Consider the following 21612-nt stretch of genomic DNA (forward strand, 5'->3'; position numbering starts at 1 on the left):
TTTTATACGAATCATTTTGCTTGCGCTCATTGAGGACTTTAAGACATCTTTGAAACCTTCAAGGGATCCAATCAAAGTTTTCCAGAATCATACATTTTTTCCTCTCTCCTTATAAGTCTTTAGTGCTGAGCTGTCCTGAAACATGTGCAGAAATAATCCTTTGCCAAGGTGTGGGATCCAATATGCCTGTAACCACCCTGGCTTCAGGTTACCTGTAAACTGAGAAAGACATTCTTAAATGTTCTTAAACGTGATGAGAACACCCTTTATGTTCCAAAAGAAATTAAAACTTGCAGTCAAAAATGGATCTGGAGAGAGAGCTTTCCCTATGCACATGTTGATTCAGATATTGTCAATGTGGGAAGTTTATCTGTCTAGGCCTAGAGCTTTAGGTGACCACTTTGTGTCTCTTAGAAATACCAGTGTTTCTATCTGGCCGTCCCTCCTCATTTGCTGGGGACTGGATCTTAGTCACCAAGGTGATCCTTGTTTAGTCTGCTTCAAGATATGAGGACCAAAGGCATGTGAGTGGGAGCCCAGACTTTTGAGGTGTTTTGCGCCTTTAGCTCCTGATGTCATTGGACCAAAATGCACCTTTGAATCTCCCTCAGTGTCTTCTTCAGGCCTTTGAAAGTAATTCTCCAGCAGCACAGTCCACAGCACCTGCAAAAGTCCATAGGCAGTGGATGATTTAAGCTGTATGTGGCAATCTGAAGCAGCTTTATTGCAACATTACGGTGATACCATCCAAACTGAGGTCTTTTTATTAAGGGCAGCATTGTTCGCCAGACCGATGTTAACATGCATGATTTAAATGATGGCACAAGCAGAACTTCGGCTCAAAATGGAGATATTAAAGATACCAAAATATTATCTTTCCTCTTGCCAACGAGAACAGCTGGCAGGATGGGTTTACTGAACAAAAACTTTGGCCAGCAGACAAAGGTTATCGTTTTCACAGGCTTTCCTTCTGAAGTACAGGATTAACAAAACATGCTGTATTTTTTATTTCAAAATTGGAGGGTTTGTGTCTTTCATCTGGTCAAATTTAGCTTAAAAGTGGAAATAATATCAAAGTTACATGCACCACAGGGAGACTGTTAATGTGGTAACAAAGGGCATTTGGCCAGTTAAAATAGTAAAAGACTATACAGCTTTCCCAGTGATGGCTGGAGCCCAGTTAGTACTTTCCAAGTTGAGCCACAATATTCTTTTCCAAATTATGCGGTTTGGCACGATTCAGAGTGAGTAAACTTACTTTCCTACAAGGGAAAAATATAATTAAGAGAAAAAACAAGGTCATGCAGTATTATGCTTCAAGTAAGCAATAATACATCGTGGGGTGTATGTTAGTCAATATTCATACACCCTGGACAGGCTGAGACAGAGACAAAGCAATGGCTCAGCATACAAAAAGATACATATGTTATCTTTATAAACCTATGTGCAAAAGTAAAATGCAAATGGATGTTTTATTTCCTTACTAGATGTTTTAAGGGAATATATGTTCAATGTTCATGTGTATAACACTCATAAATGTTACTTTAAAAATACCTTTTATGTTAACATTTTATACTTTTTAGTAATAAGTGAACCTGCTGGTTTTTTATTTTGTCAGGGTATCTGTTTTATTGGGTTTTTTTCCCTGCTAATAAAGCCAGAATGGTGTGAAAAATTCTTTTTTTATTATCATTGACTGATTAAGTTTATTAAAAGGACTTTCAACCTGGATGGTCACACTGGAAGCCTCTAAAAGTCTGTTCTTACTTTACAGTAATCCACCTTCTAGGATTCTGCAAATGACACAAAGCTTGCAATGACTCAACAAAGTCGAGGATAAAGTCTCAGGATTGGACAAAAAGAAAGACCAGATTCAAATTTGGAAGTGAACTTTCAAGGGTTTTGTGAGGGTAATTTTTGGTGGTTTCTAGGGCATTTATAGTGTTTTTTAAATGAACAAACTGTTTAGCTTAAGCTCAGACAGAGGGGAACATGCAAAAAGAAAGTTTGGTGACCCAGTGTATGTAATACTGTAGTACCAAAATGGGAACAGCCCCATGAGACATCTGCTTGATTTTTGCTGCTGACACTGCTCATGGGAAAGGCCTGTGATATGCCAGGAGGAAAATGAAAAAAGAAGAAAAACTTCAAAAAACATGGAACCACTCCCATCACCTGAAGCTTAGACCACACACCTAAAAGGGAGTAACCCACATCCAGCTCGGGTGCACAGCCTAAGCAGCCTTATCTCACTTTCAACTCAACCATTTTGCACATCTCATATATAAAGTGCTTGTAAGGGAGGAATTGACTATTTATTTCCTGGTTTGTTTTTTTTTTTTTATAATTACAGTAACCTGCAATTATTAAAGAAACTGGAAATAAATAATCAATTTATTTAAAGAAATTGGAAATAACCTGGTATTATAAACCTTCATCAGTTGCAGCATCTCACCATGTCTGCTATTTGGCTCCCAGTTGGTACAGTTTCTTTCACTTCCCACCTCCACTGGGGAATGCATGCTCTACTAAGAGCAAATAGCTTCCTAAACCAGCCCTGCCTGTTGCAGTTCTGTGTGCAAAGCAGCAGGAAATGTGTGGGCAGTGAGACTGGGAGCACATTTGTGACTCAAATATATAATTTCAGTAGTCACACAGGCTGTGCACAATACTCATACTGCCTTCTCTGAAAGCACAAGTCAACAAATACTTGCATACAACACTCCAGACATACACACAAAATATGCCCTGACATGCCTGATTTTAAGGTGTCACTTGAAAGACAGAAAAATCCTCATCATCTATAGAGTTTCTCTCAGCATTAAACTACTCTAAAGCAGGACCAAGGTGCCAAAGCCCTCATATAATGTAGACCTGTATCATTGCAGACTATATCATTTTAAGCTACTGCCATCCCAGGGGATGGGGAAGGGGAAGCTGGAATCAGTGCTGGAGCAGGGCACATGGCTCTGTGCTGCTGTCCCATCAGTCTGCATGGCACAGCAGCATCCCTGCTGATGCACGGCTCCTAATTCCCAGAGCAGATTTTTGTTCCATTTTTGTCTTGAGTTAACATGGTACTCCTTACAATGTGAAATTGAGACTTATCATATCCTTCTGGTTTACATCCACCTCAGCCCTCTTAAAATGGATTTATTTCACCAAAGATACCTTACCATCTCCATACTAAGTAATCTTCTTTCAGGAAACAACAGATCTATTTTGCCCTGAATCAGAACTCCAAGAAATCTAATAGCAAGAAAACTAACACAAGTAATAAAGAGAAAACAACAGAGGAAAAAAACAATCTCTGTTTTACACAGAAAATATTTTCTGGACGCTTCTCCATATAGGTGCCAAACAGTTTTAACTTACTGGTGAGGCCAGCTCCTCAGAGAAGCATAAATTTTCTCATCTTGGGAAATTATTATTGATTTTCATTTCAAAATAGCACTAGAAGGTACTGCACAAGAGGAGAAACTCTTATTTTGTATTAAGTGAGTGTTTCACATGTAATTAAATGCTGAAGGGTGATTCTCTGCTCTTTGCCTGCCCCCTGCCCCAGCTATCTCAAATCACTTAACAAGTATCTGTCTGTGTAGAATCTGTATTAATAACAAAATTATGCTGTGCAAAAGAACATCTTGTCAAACAAGTATATGCCATGTTTATCTGCAAAACATGCTGTACTTGGATGCAGAAATTGTGTTTTATTTTTCTTGTATGTTCTTGCAATGACCCCTATGGTCCTGTGTATCCTCCAGCAGTATATAAAGCAATGTGTCTGTTATGTGTCATATGTAGTTTTATTCTTTCTTAATTAGCCCAAACCCTCTATGAGATTAAAATCAGTGGGGTAATGTTACCCACTACTACGTTTTACTTTCTGTGATGCTTCACTTTGTCAGGCACTTTGTAAATACCTTTCCTTTATCAACACAAAAAGTGTATCATTGTCTAAAGAGGAAAGACTAATAAAAAATCTTTGTCCCAGTTTGAAAAATACTTTTATTAATTATAACTAGCAAAAAAAAGAAAGGGGTGTACTAAGGGAAAGAACAGTTTTGAAATTAATCTTGTCAAGTTAATATGATCACTCGGTTGCACCCTGATGCAGTGAAGGCCTGCAAGTTTCTGATATCAAATATTTCTAAAAATACAGTGAATTATGGGTAAAGAAAATAAACTCTTATGACAGAACTATCAATTAATTTACTTTTTGAAGACAATATTTGCATATCATAGAATCCTAGAATGGTTTTGTTTGGAAGAAACCTTAAAGATCATCTAGCTTCAAACCTTTTGCCAAGTGCAGAGAAACCTTTCACTGGACCAGTTTGTTCAAAGCCTCCTCCAGCCTAGACTTGAACACTTTTAGGGGAGGGGCATCCGCAGCTTCTCTGGGCAAACTGTTCCAGTGCCTCCACACCCTCGCAATCAAGAAGATTTTTCTAATACCTAATCTAAACCTACTCTCAGTTTGAAGACATTTCCCCTTGTCCTTTCACTACATGCCCTTGTGAAATGTTCCTCTTCACCTTTTGCGCAGGCTCCCTCCAGGTACTGGAAGGCCACAATTAAGTCACCCCAAAGCCTTCTCTTCTCCAGGCTGAACAATCCCAGTTCTCTCAGCCATTCCTCACTAGGGACATGCTCCATCCCTCTGATCATCATGATGGCTCTCATCTGGACTCACTCCAACGGGCTGATGTCCTTTCTGTGCCAGAAACCCCAGAGCTGTATCCCAGTGCACTCCAGGCATTCCCCTGCTTTGTACACCAGTGTTTATTGCACAACTATCAGCTCCACAGAAGATTATTTAATTTATCCTCCATTTATTTATTTAATAAATAAAACGTATTAAACATGACTTCTAATGTGTCAAAAAGTTAATGTGTTCGCTTTACCACTTCAACATCAAAGAAGGTATTATGTAGCAATAGTCAAGGAGGGCACACTAAGTAAAACTACCTTTTAATAACTTAATAAAATAATCCTGAGCAGATACAGATTCCCTTCTCATCAAATTTAAAACTGACAAAAATGATTTTTCAAGATTTCTCTAAAGCTGCATGCCCTAGTAGATAACTCTTTTAAATAAATTTTCTCATCCAGCACTCTTATGCATAATTAAAAAAAAAAAAGCTATCACAAGACTTTAAAATAATCTTTCTCTCTCTAAAAAATACTTCAAGAATCTAGTTTATCTTTCTATTGAAGAGCGAAGCTGCCAAGTGTTAGAATTTACTACCCTCCTGCTATCTGTAATTGCACAGCTAAAGGTATTTTATAGATTGATGGCTTCCACGTTAAAATGAGGAAATATCTGTTATTTTCTTAAGGATACAAAGTTTCTAAATTTCTAGTTATTTGAATGTGCAGTCCAAAATCATCAATGTGTTTGTGAAAGTGGCCTTGTCCATTAAAACTTAGGAGTTATATAGTCTTCATTCCAGAATGTGTGGCCCTTAAATGGAGCCTTTACAACCAGGCAGTATCAAAGCTTTTTTTACCCTGGAAGTAATTGATATAATGATCCTAATTATTTTGAAATGCGACATTTAAGCAGCTGTGAGTATACAAGGCTAAAAAAGAATGTCCTAATGTATTGTGTGCAGTGTATCACACTCAAACATTTATGTTCTATCATATTACACTGAGGCATTTGTGAAAAGTCCTTATTCCTTAATACGCTGTGCCTGGTGTTGTCAGTGTGCTGAGTGCCTCTCTTTGGTCTCACAACATTATTCCTTTTTATTTTTCTATTATCTTTGGCATCAGCTTATCCCAAACATGTGTTACCCTTGGAAAAAGCACATTAAAAATACACACTGCTAAACTCACTCTTGAAACACATGGTGTTGGCACTGGAGACATGCAGTCAAGGATTAATTAAAAACTATGCTGTAAACTAGGAGCATATCAGTTGTAAATAACACAGGAGATAGATCTACGTATGCATATTAGCTGACTGCAGGCTTGCTAAGTGGCCAGTGGGATACATGCATGAAAAAGCAGATGCCACCCAGTGCCATGAACCAGATAAACTATTTCATATTAGACAAAATTAAAAATCTATGCCATTGCTTAAAGCACCTGAGAGATCTCACACAGTTTTTTTTCATCACTTCTGTGGAAGGTGAAACAGGTGAAGAACTGGATTGATCACCAGAGTGAATTCCTTTTAAGAACAAGGCTCAAAAATTTTTGCTTGTTTAGTCTAGTAGAAACAAAAACTGATACAGGAAATAATTATTCTCTTAAACCACAATAGGGTGGTAAACAGTAGACAAGGAAAAAAACTATTTACCCTAGCAGACAATGCTGGCACAAGAACAAATAAGTGTAATTTGGCCATGAATAAATTTAAACTGGAAGCTAGAGAGATTCTGGCCATAAAAGTGGTGAAGTTCTAGAGTAGTCTTTCAATACAAGTTATGGGGACAAGGAAATAACAGGTCAAGCTATTAATGGTGAGGATTGTTGAGTTCATGGAAAATGCCACAAGCATACTTCCCTTGGTAAGCAAAAGACTGTATTTTGATCATCCAAGAGATTGTTTCCAGCATTGTTTGCCTATCTCCTGAAAGTGTGGGAAAAAAAAAGACATAAAATTGAAATTAAACTTGATTTATGCATACAGTGTTAAAAATAGTCCTTAAGCAAGTGCCATCCTCATGTAAAAGACCTCTGTAATTATATTTGTGCTTTGCAACAGGAAAATAATTTAACTTGATAAATAGGTATTGAACTGTACTTAATGGTTGGAAGTTAATTCTTTTTAATGTGAAGCTGCAATTTGTCACATTCTAATTTTCCTGAGTTTTATAGTGTATATTTCTACTACTTTTACTTTGCCTTGTTTTCTTTAAAGGTGGAGACAACAGTATTATCACTGTGTGGACAACAAAGTGACACAGATGGAAAATAACATCTGCCTATTTATTTATACCAGTTGAGCCACATTTGGCCCCTGAGTTCCTCAGATGAGCATTTGCTGTTAGTCTAAATCAGTTCTAAGGAAAAAAGCCCCTGATGGTCACTATGGAAAGATGCAATCTGAATATCAGAAATAAAAAAGCAAGCAAAAGACAAACATATTTGAGTTAGAAGAATGACTTAAAGTTCAGAAAGGATGTCCAAAGAAAACAAGGAATATGTTATGAAGTTAATTTCCACTAACACAGAGAGAATTTGCTGATATTGCAGTCAGGGGTTTAGTCTAGAGATCCAACATGAAAGCACTTCTTAAGGTTTGCTTGTGCAGCTTCTGATGCCTGTTCTAGTTTCACTATTAATAGCTAATAAGTATGTTTCACCCAGCACTGTAGTGGCTCCTGAAATTCAGATCTGTGGTATGCTACCATGCTATCTGAAGACCTACAGTTATTTAAAAACTAATCTGTGTTCTCTCATCAGCAAAGCCAAGCAGCAGAAAGAAAAGCGAAACACTGCAAAGGCAAAATAGTGGTATTTCCCTATCAGTGTGAAAATATAAATAAGTGACAGAAACCTACTGAAAATAAAGTTAAATAACTGCATATGCATAAAGTTGTGTTAAAAGTTCCTATTTGCAAGTGCAAGTGTGCACATGTGTATGTAATTATAAATGTATTTTTTATATAAATTATTTATAATTTGTCTTCTCTGTAAGCTCACTTGCAAAAGATCTACTATGGAAAAAACTGTATTAGCAACTGCATAGCTGTTAGCTTATTGTGAAAATGTCAAAACATAACTCAATATTCAGTTCAATTTAATTCAATTTATGTTAGTATGAAAATGTTTCTTCTCTTCTGTTTTTTAACCTCTTCTTACCTGTATTTGAGCTACAGTGTTCAGTAGCTTTTGCCATTTACATCTAACTGAAGCTATGAGCCTGAAGGCTTACTAAACTTTTGGGAGGACACCATGCCTTGTCTGTTAAACAGAGGAATGTGTTTCTCTTCTGTGAAGTCTGATCTGCCCAACCCAATAGCATCCAGCCACCAGGTGGGACTTGGTAAACTTTTACTGTGGCTTGTAAATGAAGAGCTGCTGATTTAGCTTTTGAAAGTGAAACTGCAGTTTCCAAGGAGGAGAAACAAAGACAAGCAATCTTAAGTGCCAGGTTATTGTGTGTCTCTGAAGGCTGCAAACAATGGAAATGCAACTACAATATGGGGTGAAATTTAATACATTTGGTGTGATCAGTGGTCAGAAGAGGTCAGAGAGATGAAAACAAAGGTGTCTCTCCATTGAATTTTACACCTTTGCTGATGGTGAAGAGGTTGTGAGCAAAACCCAAACCATTGCTAAGAACTCAAAAGATGATTTGGCTCATACTAGGTAGCGCGTCCCACCAAAGTTGATTCTTAAAATGCAATGAAGAATATCAAATTTTTGTCCTGTCCCTTCTAACTTCTGACTCATGTCAATCCTGCACACCACGCCCCACTGTCAGAAGTCTCTGTTTATTGGTTGTATGTATGTATTTAACCTCAATGTATCATCTCCAGGTTTTACTTGAGACTCATGTCTCTGCTATGATGCAATGGGACAGACAAGGTCCAAAATTCTGCTTCAAGTAGCTTTCCAGCTCTGAAAGGATTCATGATTTAACTAGAAAACTGAGCCTCAAAGAATGAAATCAGTAGAAATGCTCTAGTGGTCATCAACATTGGAAATATTATGAAATAGAGTCAGTAATCAATGGTTTCTGATTTATCTTTGTTTTGGACTAGTTTGAATTTCTAACTCTGGCATTTGGATGTGCTGATTTTTGAAGTAAGTCTTCTCAATAGACTATGTTCTAATACAGAAGGAAAATTTAATATTTGGGAAGATATTAAACACAGTTTGAATACCCTTGGTGGTGTCTATTAATTATCAGAAATTTGAATAAACCAGTTTTGGAGTAAGGAAGAATATTAAATAAAAGTGATTTGCAAGTGGTAATAAATCTTAAAAGAGGTGGGGGGAAAGAGTAAATATACTTTTAATAAACTTGGTGACAGAGACTTCTAAAATAATTAGATACTTATCCTTCATCAATGAAAATTGCATTCCTAATTGTGCAAAAGCCATTTCATCCCTTCATATAATTTCACCTCACTCACTTGAAGAATTTTCTCATGCAGATATAGCAAGATTGAACAAACCTGGATTGTGAAGGAATTCAACTAAACTCACAGCCCTGATGCAGGTTAATGACCACGTTTTTCCAAACTGAAAACCCAGCCAAACTTTATAGTTATAATCATTAAAAACCAAATCCACATAATGGGAATATTCACAAATACTTTTGGTGTAAATTCCATATATGTCTAAACCACGAAGTTTCCCTACTTCTAATATACCAGGACAAATTAGTTTATTTTATAGATTTTCTTACTTCAAATTTGTCTCTTAAAATTCACTGGTCTGTCTGTGGGTAGGGAAAATCAGCAATTTACTGTGAATTGTTTAGATGAAAACACAGAAACTTCCCTGTTACCATGGTAGGTTGTTACATGAGCATGAAAAGACCTGTTTGCATTGTGTTTAAGTGAGCACTGATAAATATACAACTATTGGCTAACTATATATACAGAATATTGGCTAGAAGTCACTCCAACCCAGGCCTGATAAGTTCTTAAAACTGTGCAGAAGATACATAAAGTTTACTAAACTGGTGGTGGCAGAAGAAAAGCTTATCCAGAGTTACACACACACATATTAAAATCACTTTCTGCTACATGTTAGTTTATGAATGCTGCAAGAATGATTGGTTAAGGGGTATTATTATTGTAATTTCTAACATTTAATCAGGTCCTGAAGGCAGTTATTGTTTGGAGGGAGTAGGAGTCACATTTTCTTTTAAATGCAATCATCAATTCATCACTGTGAATGCATTCCATTTTTGATAAAAATAGGTAAGAGGCTTGCAATAACGTTGTTCAAAAACTGGGTTACTCTTATAATATGACTCTTTCAGCTATAATTTATAGCGTTGTTATATGTTTTCTAAAAATTATCTTTATCTGAAAATGGCCCATTGTCTTCTCAAATATATAGTGATTATTATTCTTCCTTCAGATAAAAATCGACTCCAAAGTATGGACCTTTTGTTTTCCCTTCATACAGTGCCTTGTACAATAAAATTGTTTTCCCTTGACAGGTATTGTGGTTAAATATATAGTAATGCAAATATTTTCCACTGTGCTCTTGTGAATGCACAGAAATTGTGGAAGAAAGTAGACTACTTATCCACAAATAATATAAAATATCTGGATAGAAATACGTACCTGCCAAGAGTCCCTAGGCTACTGTTCTAGTGGAACATGAAAGGACCTCTCCAAATTTGAAACAGAAGGGAGGCTGGGAATTTTTCAGTACTACATTAAGACAGCATTTGAATGCTTTATAAAAAAAAACCAAAAAAAACCCAAAAAAACCCCCAAAAAAAAAACCCAAAAAATGTGGTTAGATATTCAGTAATTTTCACACATTTATGATACTCCTTGACAACTATATTTTATTTTTTGCCCCTAACATTCTCAAAGTACCATGGAAACTTAGAATTCTTTGGAGTAGCTGATTTTATAACTTTTGTGTATTAGCTAGTGATCAAAATTCCCCCAAGTTACATATGTGTGTGTGTATATATGTATTTATCTCAAACACAAACTTAGGATGTTCATATTGTTCTTAAAGAGCATGAACTCTGTGCTCAAGACAAACTCTTAATGAGCAGCAATTCCGCCTTTTTGTCCTCATTTCCTGAAGAGCCTGCTCCTAATTTACCACACACAGCACTAATGATGAGAGCACTACTTTCCATCAGGATTTCCCCCAACTGTTACTGATTCATTATGTGACTCACATTTGTTGAAGAAATTATTTTCATGAAGTGCCCTATAAGGTGAAAGAATTGTGTTTAGAGGTACTTATTTACAAAAGTAAAATAAAGACTCAAAGATTATGGCTACAAGTATTGTCTAAATTGAGGCAAACTATCAGAAGCACCAGAAAATTTCATTATTTTTAATTTTTTTTTTCCTCCTCAATGAAATCCATCCTGCACATACTCTAGATTCTGCTCTGAGAGCTCAGGAAGTCACACACACTCTGAGGCATTCAGAAGATGAAGCATGTTGATTTTTTAAAAAATAATTACGTAGCATTAAGTTCTGTGGCAGACAAAAGGGTGCACTCCAACTTCTAAAATAAGGAAACAAACACGGAATACAAAAAATACAACTGCAAGCAATTCATAACCATATGAACCCCATCAGCTTGCAGAGGCAGGCTGCCCCTCATAGAAAGGTGGTAAGTTTAGTACAGACAAGCTTTGAGGAAAAGCGATACCTTTTGACAAAAAGAGTTGCAACAATTCATGCTTACTTGCATGCATAACAAAGGGCATGCTATGTTACTCAAAAGAAAAGCAAAAATACCATTACCAAAAAGGCCAGTTTAAATGGGATGAAGCTGCTTAAGACAAATCTGAAATACATGGTCACTTTACAGACATGATGGGTGCAGTGGCATAGGCAGTGCCATTTACATGCAAACTAAAGGTAATGTATATGATTAAACATTAGTGTAGTCTCTTGGGTTATGGACCCTTTTTCCACAATATCAATTGACAAGTTAAAATTTCTGTGTGACTTGGAGTTTCAGCACACAGATAGTCGTGCTAGGTATCAATTTGACAAATTTGCAGAAAAGCTGCCTCTGAAAACATAGAAATTAAAGATGTTCCTAGTCGTCTTTAACTACTTAATAATGTTTTCCCACTTTTGGTTTGTAGGTGAGTCAGAAGGGAGTCATGTCAATGCCCCTCTGCACACCTGCCTCTTCTCGGGCCCCACCAACCAGGATACTGCTTTTAGGAGCACAAGATGGGGGATCTCATCCTTTGGCTACCTCAGTGAAACTTCTTACCTGCAGGTTAGAGGGGTAGCCAGTTGTTGTGACTGCTGTGCCACTGCAGGTGGGTTTTGAATGAACATAGGCATTTGATATTATTTCTGCACTATCTCTCTGAAATATTGAGTATTAGTGAACAGTACCGTGACAACACCATAATGAATCAATTTATATATTTGCTATTTTAACAACATTTGCCAGTTTAGCCTTTACCACAACTACTAATTTGTTGTGTGTGCTTCACTATGCATGACCATCTACAAATGAAGTATAGCATTGCAAATATTCTTTAGGACAGAGTTTCTTGGTAAAATTTGAGGCAAGACCTGTGGCAGAAATAATATCAAATGTAGTTAGAAAATGAGAAGAATCCATTATGGTTTTAGGCAAAACTTTGGCCATATTTTGAATTCTGCTCATTTTTAAATATGGGAGCTTTTTAAGAACAAGTTCTAACACAATAAGAAGTTTAACCTGGCCTGGAAAAGCCCCAGCAAGAATCTCTGTTGGAATGAGACTTGGGAAACCCATTGCTTCTTCTGCTATTCCCATTTAGGATTTCATTTTCCTCTTTTGGTTAGTCAGAAATCATCTGATTTTCAGAACTTCTGGTAATGTTACACAGCTAAAAGCACAGAGCAGGTGTACATTTATAGTCTATAAAGAAACTGAACTGATACTATGAAATGCAGTGCAAATACTTTTGAAGCCAAAGGTGGTTTTTGATCCTATCTGTATAGTAAAAACTGACATGGCAAAATTATTTACCTCTACCACATCCTGGAGTTATGACATCAAAGAGGAAGGGAGCTGCTCAGGTATTTTAATTGTGTCAGTGAACCACTTGGATTTTCTTCTGTTTAACTCTGAATTTCCTGTGTCAAAAATGATTGGTTTGGAAATGCTGCTGTTTTAATTTCAAGTTACATTGGTCTTACTTTCTCCCTAATGTTTTTCTTTGGGGATGATGGTGTGAAATTCATAGCAGCCAGAAGGCAGGGGAATCTAGCAAATTTTCATACATAATCATTAATAATGTATGTCTCTACATTCTTAAGGGATCATATTTCCATAGGCAGTTGCAACTAATTCAAAGCAACAGTACAGTGAAAAAAAACCCCAATGAAACCCACAACAGACCCCCTATCCTCAGGGCTCTTGTCCAAATAGATACAACCATTACAGGTTAGAACTTGTGTGTTTTATAGCAGATGATAATTCAGAATTGACAAGCAAGTGAGAACAAATATTATCGACTACAGATGAGAAGGTCTTGTCAGTTGTCAAATAAACCTATCCTGAGATACTGTTTTCAGTGTATGTTTGGCTCAGGTCTTGTGTCCTGGTGAACAGAAAGGATCTTCTATTCAGCATTGTGTCAACTATACAGGACCCTTGTAATCAGGGAAAACAAAATAACAGCAACTTTCACAAAAAAGATGCAATGGAAGGAAATTAATGGATCTATCTTTAATGTTGATGGCACAGGGAGACTTGTTAATAAATTCTGTGGTAATTGAATGGGCTCCAGTATGTTTTTCATGTGTGCGGTTGCATCACGGTTGCTGCCTAGTTGCAGATAAAGGTCCACCAAATGCATGGGAATAATTTCACTGGAGGGAAAATTTTACTCAGTTTAGTTGGGAACTCATGTAAAGAAGGATTTTGTCCTTCCTTTGCCATTGGAGATTGATTTATAAGCGAGTGTAAAATAGTGAAAAACAGGCATAAAAACAGACTAATATATCTTTTGATATGATGTATATTAACAGTAGAATCCCTATTGCTGAAATTAGTAGCCTTATTTTAGAAGTTTCATGTTGCAATCTGCCATTTTTTTGACACATTATAAATACAATTATAAATACTAAATAAACACAATTATAAATACTATATAAACACAATTATAAATACTAAACACTTCAGCTATAGCTATCTGATAGAAAATACAGAAAATACATGGATGATATAACTTCACTGCATTTTAAAACTTTCTATTCAGTAATATTACTATTAAGTAATATTTCTTGAATCTGGAAAGGTTTAAAGGCTTTTTTTTCCCCATTTGTGTGTGCAGTGTATCCTGCTGACAGGGTGCAATCCTGTTGCCTTTGAAACACACATCACCCCAAGTGGCAGAGTTCACTTCCCAAGGTTTTCAAACTTGTCCAAAGTACTTTTAGCAGAGTCTCTTTGATGCTTTCACCTCCTGAGTGTGCTGTCCTAACAGCATCTGACAAATCCTGCAGGGGCTCACACTGACAAACAGCATTAGGCCTGACCAGCACTTCATGTTTTGGAATGTGCAGCCAGTATGGAGCAGTGGGAGAAAACTAGGGGCATGTATAAAGTTCAATAACAGAAACACAAAGTTAGAGGACTCCAGTGTGGTTCCACAGAAGGATTTGGACTGGGCCCTTATGTGAAGCCACCAATAGCTTATGAGCTCTCCCTTAGCTCTGCTCTGCGCTTGTTAGTGAGGACACCTTGCACCCCATGGCCAGCTGCTTTCTACAGGCTCTTGCAGCACATAAGACTGATAAAAATATTAGGGTTGTAAATACCCCGTGGAATCCAGTTGGTTAACAGACCATGACTTCCATGCATTACTTCCATGCATATGAATCTGGAGAAGTGTGGCAGTAACAATAGTACTGTAAATGCTGACGGTATTTTGTAAAACATTCATATCTTGATGTGTTTGCGTGATCCTTGCAGTATAGTAGTTATACCAGTGTATGCTATATTTCTGTACATAAAAACATAAATGCCCCTTATAAAATAAACCACAATTACTAGTTCTCTTCAGCAGAGTTCAGTCCAAATATCTTGATTTTATTCCCACAGTACCATAATGTAGGTGTTACACTTTTACCAAAGTTTCAGTATTTGCTCCCAGCTTTTTCTTTGTTAAGTTTCAAATACTACGTGAAAATGAAGAATATAAAGATAGCATTGAATGGACGAATTATTTCCAGATAGTATACTATCTTGAGAGTGTGTTGTCTAAGGACAGCATTTTGCTAAATTACATTACTGAATAATTTAAAATTTGAAACTTTTGTATAATCATATTTTGTGCCCTTTCAAGTTCCTTTGTCATCACAGCTCAAGCTGTAAAACCTTCAGAGACTTTAGAAATACAGTAAATTGTGTTTTGAAAATAAAAAATATATAAAAATCGAAGGTTTCAAGACCATTAGTATTTAGGTAGAATACTTAATACTTTGCTCTTTACTTATTTAACAACAGTAAAGAGCAAAATATGAATGCAAACAAAATCTGCAAATCGCTTTTGCATAGCAGTTCTAGAAGTGTATTTTCAATAAAATAACATATTTTAAATATGCTTTGTTGACCAGTTTTAACATGAACAAATATTGAAACATTTAATTAGATGTCATTAGATCATGCTGTATTATATAACTTTGTGCTGTAAACATGCAGTATCCTTAACAGTAACACATCACCACAGAAATAAGAAGAAATACCGCTTACCTTCCTCCCTTAGAAAATATTCCATGAAGGCAGAATAAATCTGATTATAAAATGAAAAACAAGCCTGAAGTGTATAACTCACACACATACAAACAGCAGATACAGTCGCCTCCATGCCTGCTTCTAGCCTTCTGTACATTTCTCACTTCTTCACATTCTAGTTATGTTACAAGGACTCAAACTATGCATAAAATACTATTCTGCATCATTGCTGTACCCACCAACATATTGCATAAATGGTACTTACTGTTCCAGAAGTCATGCATCATCCTATAGGAAATTTACACCTTCAAAAGAGGGATTTGTTACAGCCGAGCAGATTGCGGCAAAACACAGCGCCTGGCTTGTCAGAGAAAGTTGTTACTTTCAGAGATCAGCACGTATTCATTCACAGAGCACAGTAGCTTTACATTTATGTATGTGCATGCATACCTACACACACACACACACAAACACACACACACACACACACACACACAGAAGGAGTCACAGCCTGTCTCTCACGACCACATGCTAATTGCTGAATGGGGAGAAAATCTTGTTAGTATTACACGCAATCATTTCCCTTGACCATGGCTTTTGCATACATTTTTCATGTCGTACAACCAAGACCGGTGATGCCACAAAGCATTTCTAACTCAGACAGGAGTAATTATTCACATAAGGCACCAAACTCTTTTTGGCTTCCCCAGTGAGAGTGCTACAACTGCAGCAGTAGTGCAGGGTCCCTGTGCTGGCACTCACTTGCTGCAGTCTTTGTGCATGATTATACATTATAAACTAATTAGTAACACAAAGACATCTGATACCCAAGAACTAAAGAAAATCATAGAGAATCAATCAGATCCTACAGCAGGCATGTAGATTGGCTGTAAAAACATTTAACAGCGGGTAGATTTTTTTCCTGTGCTGTCAAAGTTAAAGGTACCAAAAGGAAGCACACACTAAGGCATTTTTGTTCCACTATGATATTGATCCAATGCCAGACGTGGTGAAACACAATGGGCACACAGTCAGCCTTGGTAAATTAGGTAGATTAGAGATCATTTGATGGTATTCTATTGTTGCTATTGTAATCACAGTAATTTTCACTGGTAATGGTGCTTCGTGATGAAGTGCAGTTCTCACAGGATAATTGTGAAAGGTATCGAAAGATTCAGGGTGTAGCATCTGGTTTTAAAAGCTCTTCAGATTCAAATTGGCATTTTACTTTATCTTGAAAATTTATTAGAGATTCAGATCATGCCGGTTTAAATGGAAAGGTGAAAGCAGGGTAATTTCAATCTATGAATTATTCAGATTCAGACTGGTGAAATTGCCATCCATGAACTGATTCTCTGACAGTCTCTTTTGCAGAGCCTCCATTACGCTTGTCATTTTTATTTCTTTATCTACAATCTCTCCCTCAGTTACTGAGCTCGTCCCTTAGGGCTGTGCTTCACAAAACAAGTATTTAAAATTGGCAATAACCTAAATGTGTTGCTGTCTCGAATCGCAGTCTCCACAGGCTGTCTTTTCCAAATCATTAAAAGCCACATTCACAATGGTGTTTGTTAGGCTCTTCGATTAGATGAATTAAAAAAAAAAAAAAAAAAAAAGCCAGCAAAGAGAAGAGATCAGGGTGTCATATCGAAGAAGAGCTATGTTCCTGTAACAGTCCAGCAAAGATAGTGGTGCATTGTGCTTGTTCCTTTGTTGTCAGTGTAACCCATTCTAGTTGCATAGCATCACGCAGAAAGAAACAACTGTTAAAGCAGGCTGACTTCGTGCCCCGGTTTCCAGCAGGAGCAGATAAGGACTGCATTACAGACAGACAGACTAATCCACACAAATGTACAGGCAGAGACCAACCGCAATTAACAGCTTCTTACAGGCAAGAAAAACAGAAGTAGCAGTAGTAGTAGCTGCAGTTGTAGTATTTGTAGTATTAGAAGAAGAAGCGACTGGATACCCGAAAGGGTTTCATTCTCTCAGGCTCCAACTGATACAGATTGCAATCCCAGAGACTCTCCACTTGATGGCTGGTTGTGTCATTGCTAGTCGACTGCTGCCCTGTATCCAGAAGGACTGGGACTGATTTAGGTCAGAGAGTCTGGTTTCTTGTTTGAGCTTTGCCCTAACTGATGTAAGAAATTGCAGCAATCTGTATTACCGATCTATCTGACCCTGGGATGCTGGCACAGCTTCGGCCGTGGAGTACCTGCAAAAGGCCCCAGTCGGACAGATAGTGACAAGTACCATCTCCTTTGTCCTATTGCTGCAGGTACATCACTGTAGCATAAAGAAAAAAAACTCTCTTAGTACGCAAAGTGGGAAATCAGGCGTTCTTCCTCAGAGGCAATTTGGGTACAGAGCTCCGAGCAATCCCTGCTCAGCTGAAAATGCTGCCAGGCGGAAGCCAACACATCCAAGCTGTGTCTGTTCCTACGCTAACACCAGGAATATTCCCCTCGTATGAAAAAGATAAGAATAAAAAAAAATCTATGCTGCTTTGTGCCTGGTTCTATGCGTCTGCTTTGCCGCACTGCGACTAGAAAACTGCAGCAGTAAGAGCTCTGGCAGTTGCGATAATGTAGAAAGCAGCAGCTCTGTGACACAGCAGTCAGCTGACTCGCAGTGTTATCATTCAATGTCCTCTATAGAATAAGGCCAGTTTCTAAGGTAGCACCAGGAGGATGACCTTGCATACAGAAACTGGGCGCGAAGGAGTGGCAAGACTTGTGTACACCTACAAGTGATTTTATGGTGATGCATCATCGGGACCGTGTCGGTCTTTAATGGTCTCTTTTACATCTCTTCTTTCCTCCTTGGCCAAACAGAACTTGTCATCTGTTGAGCAGTATTTCTTCCATCATGAAACCATCAATATGATCATGTACAGACAATGACAACTATTATCATTAATAACGGTGTTTGGGTAAACTGTTTTAAAAACATTGCTTTTTTTTTTCTTGTGGTTACATTTCCACAAGAAATTGTATGTTTTTATTAACTTCCCCCTCTCTGTGACTATGGACATGCTCCAGGAGACAGAAAGTTATCAGGTGAACACCCCTGAAAGACAAATCCTAATTGGCAAGAGTATGCCCCTGATTCTAATTAAGGCATCTGACTACCTAGACTGATTTTCACAGTTCTCTGTAGCTCCCAACTAAATTCACTGGGAAGAGCTTGTTGTTCCTGCCTCTGGGAAATCAGAGGGGAGAAATTTAAACTTACAGCTGGCAAATATGGAAACTTAGTAGAGTTCTGTGCCAATAGGAGTCAAATACCCCACCACCACCAGGGGCTTTGAAAGTTCCCATGGGGAACATCAGGCAAGCTCTTCAGCATGTGTCTGCCTACTTAAGTTATTCCTAAAGTTACAGCAGGTTTGTCAGAAATTGCTATAAATCAACTTGCCAGTCACTTGCTGAAAGAATTTATATTACATCCTTGGCCAAGGACAGATCATCTTCCACTCATCTCAGTGGATGTGCTCTACGTGCTCAGGCCAGAGCTAAATTGGCTCTCACAACTACTACTGTAGGCTGTGCAATTTCAGTGAGACACTTTATAAGTTCATTTTGAAGTACACAGAAAGTCTTATCCTGGAGTTTAGCAACAGCCAAGTAAGGAGCAGTCATTATACACCAAGCTGCTATTTCCTGTGATTTCCATACTCATGCTAAATTACATAAGCATTAAAATGGACATAATAAAGAATTCTGTTAGAACACAGCATTTTGCACCAAAACCCAAACAAACTGTAATAAAGCCATAAAATTTGTAAAAGTCCTGCTGTATCTTTAAAATGCAATTCTCTTGGACAACACAAAGAGCAGAGCACCCATGCAAAGACTGTAGTCCATTGCTAGATTGCTTCAGGGGGAAAGATGTCTGATCTCATGTGCAGATGGTTAATGGATGAGTAATGTAGCCACAGTCCTGTTTCATCCTTAATAATTTTTTATTAAATGCCCTGAAGGCCACTATTCCTGCAATCAGCAAAATCAGCACAGACGTCAAGCGGGGAAATGTTTGCGCTCTGCCCCCTCCCTTTACAACCCCCAGACCTCGCTCCTCGATTACAGGCTGTGCCTCCTTAGCCCCATACTTTTGATGCTCAAGACTATCTTTTTACTTGCTCATCTGGGATCTCCTATAGAAGTATGAAGTCTAAGCAAACTCCTGGAAGCCAGGGCTGCCAGTTTTCCTGCCTTACAGGATTTGCTGAGGGACTAGTGCTGTCCTGACTGAGATAATGAAGGCTCTTTTTCTGCTAAGCTCTGCATAGCACCACATTTTGGCTTTCAGATATGCTGGATGTCTGTTCCTCCAACAGGAGCATTTCAAGCCTCAGCTCTTCCTAAGCAAAGGATGGTCTGTAGATGGCAGAATTTGTGTTTCTGCTATCATTACAGCCTTTGGAGAAGGAAGGGCAGAAGGGAGCACCTCTCTCCTCCAGCCACCAGTTCTGTGGGGCCAGCTACAGCTGTAACAATAATAAATCTGAATTTTCCACCATGTTTTTTCCCCTGTACTCCTATTGTCACTTTGGAGTTAGATAGAGGTATTTTATTCCCTCAAAGCCCTACAGGCTGAAATATGCCTTGCAGTCTTTGGTGAGGGGAGGGTGAGGAAAGCCAGCAGTGCCTGGGGGGTCAGGGATGTGTGAAATGCAGCATGGGACATACCCACTGAGAACAGTTCAGAGGCTCTTTTAAAGCCCACATCAGGGTTTGTTTCTGAGTCTGACTTTTCACTTTAGGTTTCTAGTGTTGATGGAAGACTAATGCAATTTCCTGCAATGTGTGCAGAGCTCCTTTTCTAGTCATTAACACACATATTTCCCCCCGTGAATAAGATCCTAATTTGGTGTTCTTGAAGAAGGTTCAAAGTTGAATGTTTTGATTAGTTCTTGTCTATGTATCCATGTGTTTGTACTGTGTTACACTGAATGATATTGCATATGTTTTGGGTAAAAAAATCACACTTGGACAAATTTGGGAAAAGAGATTGAAACTTTCACCTTATTTACCGCTTAAGCACTCCAGGGAAAGAACAGATTTAAGTTTTGCCTCTTTTTTCCCCTTTTTCTTTTTCACTGAAATGGAAATTGCATCCAAGCCCATAAACTGGATGCCAAGTTTCAACTGAACACAATTAGAAACAGCTTAAATATTAAACTGAACGCTGAGGGGCCAATGACATTTAAGGGATGCTCTCTCCCAAGCTCTCAACCATAGCACTTCTGACAGAATGCTGTGTTAGAGATTGATTTTTAAGGCATCACCAAATATATCCCCCATATGATCCTATATAAATTACAAATTCAGAACGTTTTGGAAGTATTTTGGATGCTGTGCTCCCCGTTGTAAACATGTGCAACACTATATACATTTGGCAGATATTATTTTAAATTCTCAGGGTATCACTGCAAATTAATAAGGCTGGTTTATGTTCTACACTTTTTTTGTATTTCTTATATTGCTTATAGTTTTTAGTTAATGCATACAATTAAATGCTATTTTTCCACCAAATAATATTTATTTCAAATTGATCTTTTCAGTTTTTTTCTTTTTTATTTGTCAGATTTAAGTAAATCTGATTGTTTTGATTTTACTGATACTATTGTGTAAGCAAGTAACAGAGAATACATTAGCCTACAGGTTTTTCATCCATTATTCATTGACATATTTTTTGTCATTACTTCCCAGTGTACAAACCTGGGGCCTTCACGCATTTTAAATGATACGCACATGCTGTATAAGATCTTCCCAATAGCTGGTTCTCTTAGGATTTCAATTAAGTACCATATTAATCACTACCCCTTCTTCTCTGTATCTTCAATAAGCTTCAGGTAAGTTGAGTATACTGGGAGAAAAGAAATTCCAAAGCTCTTACTTTTCTTTCACAAAATTTGCTAAGGAACTGACTTTTCTGGAAACCAGAAAAGTAGTCCCTAAATACACATTAAAAATGGCCTTATCAAATGGGACTCAAATTTGAGGCACAGAATTAAACTATTACAAGCTGCCTTCTGAAGACTAACAGGAGCTAATTAAAAATGTAACTCCTGTCACGGAAGTGAAAGAGAATCCTGTGTATTTCCCAATCCTGCTTCTGCAAATCCTTCCTGCTGAAACAGCTGAATCAGAACAAATTGCTTGTGTGTGAGTTACTTCAGCCATATGGTGAAAGAAAAAAAGAGCAGTGTGCCTCCTCAGCTATGTGGTAAAT

General features: G+C 37.6%; 1 long non-coding RNA gene across 2 annotated transcripts in view; it reads right to left on the reverse strand.

The window, feature by feature from the left end:
* The window catches only part of LOC110483456 (uncharacterized), a 41364-nt gene that overhangs the window by 9706 nt on the left and 10046 nt on the right, over nt 1-21612 (reverse strand). Inside the window, exon 1 of one of the 2 annotated variants that reach the window (XR_014953372.1) lies at nt 1-21612. This exon is cut by the window's right edge and continues 10046 nt beyond it. This is a non-coding gene — a long non-coding RNA (uncharacterized LOC110483456). The other variant, XR_014953373.1, reaches the window with a different exon arrangement.

The sequence above is a fragment of the Lonchura striata genome, chromosome 2 (assembly GCF_050655825.1).
Source record: "Lonchura striata isolate lonStrDom1 chromosome 2, ASM5065582v1, whole genome shotgun sequence".
Classification (NCBI taxonomy): domain Eukaryota; kingdom Metazoa; phylum Chordata; class Aves; order Passeriformes; family Estrildidae; genus Lonchura; species Lonchura striata.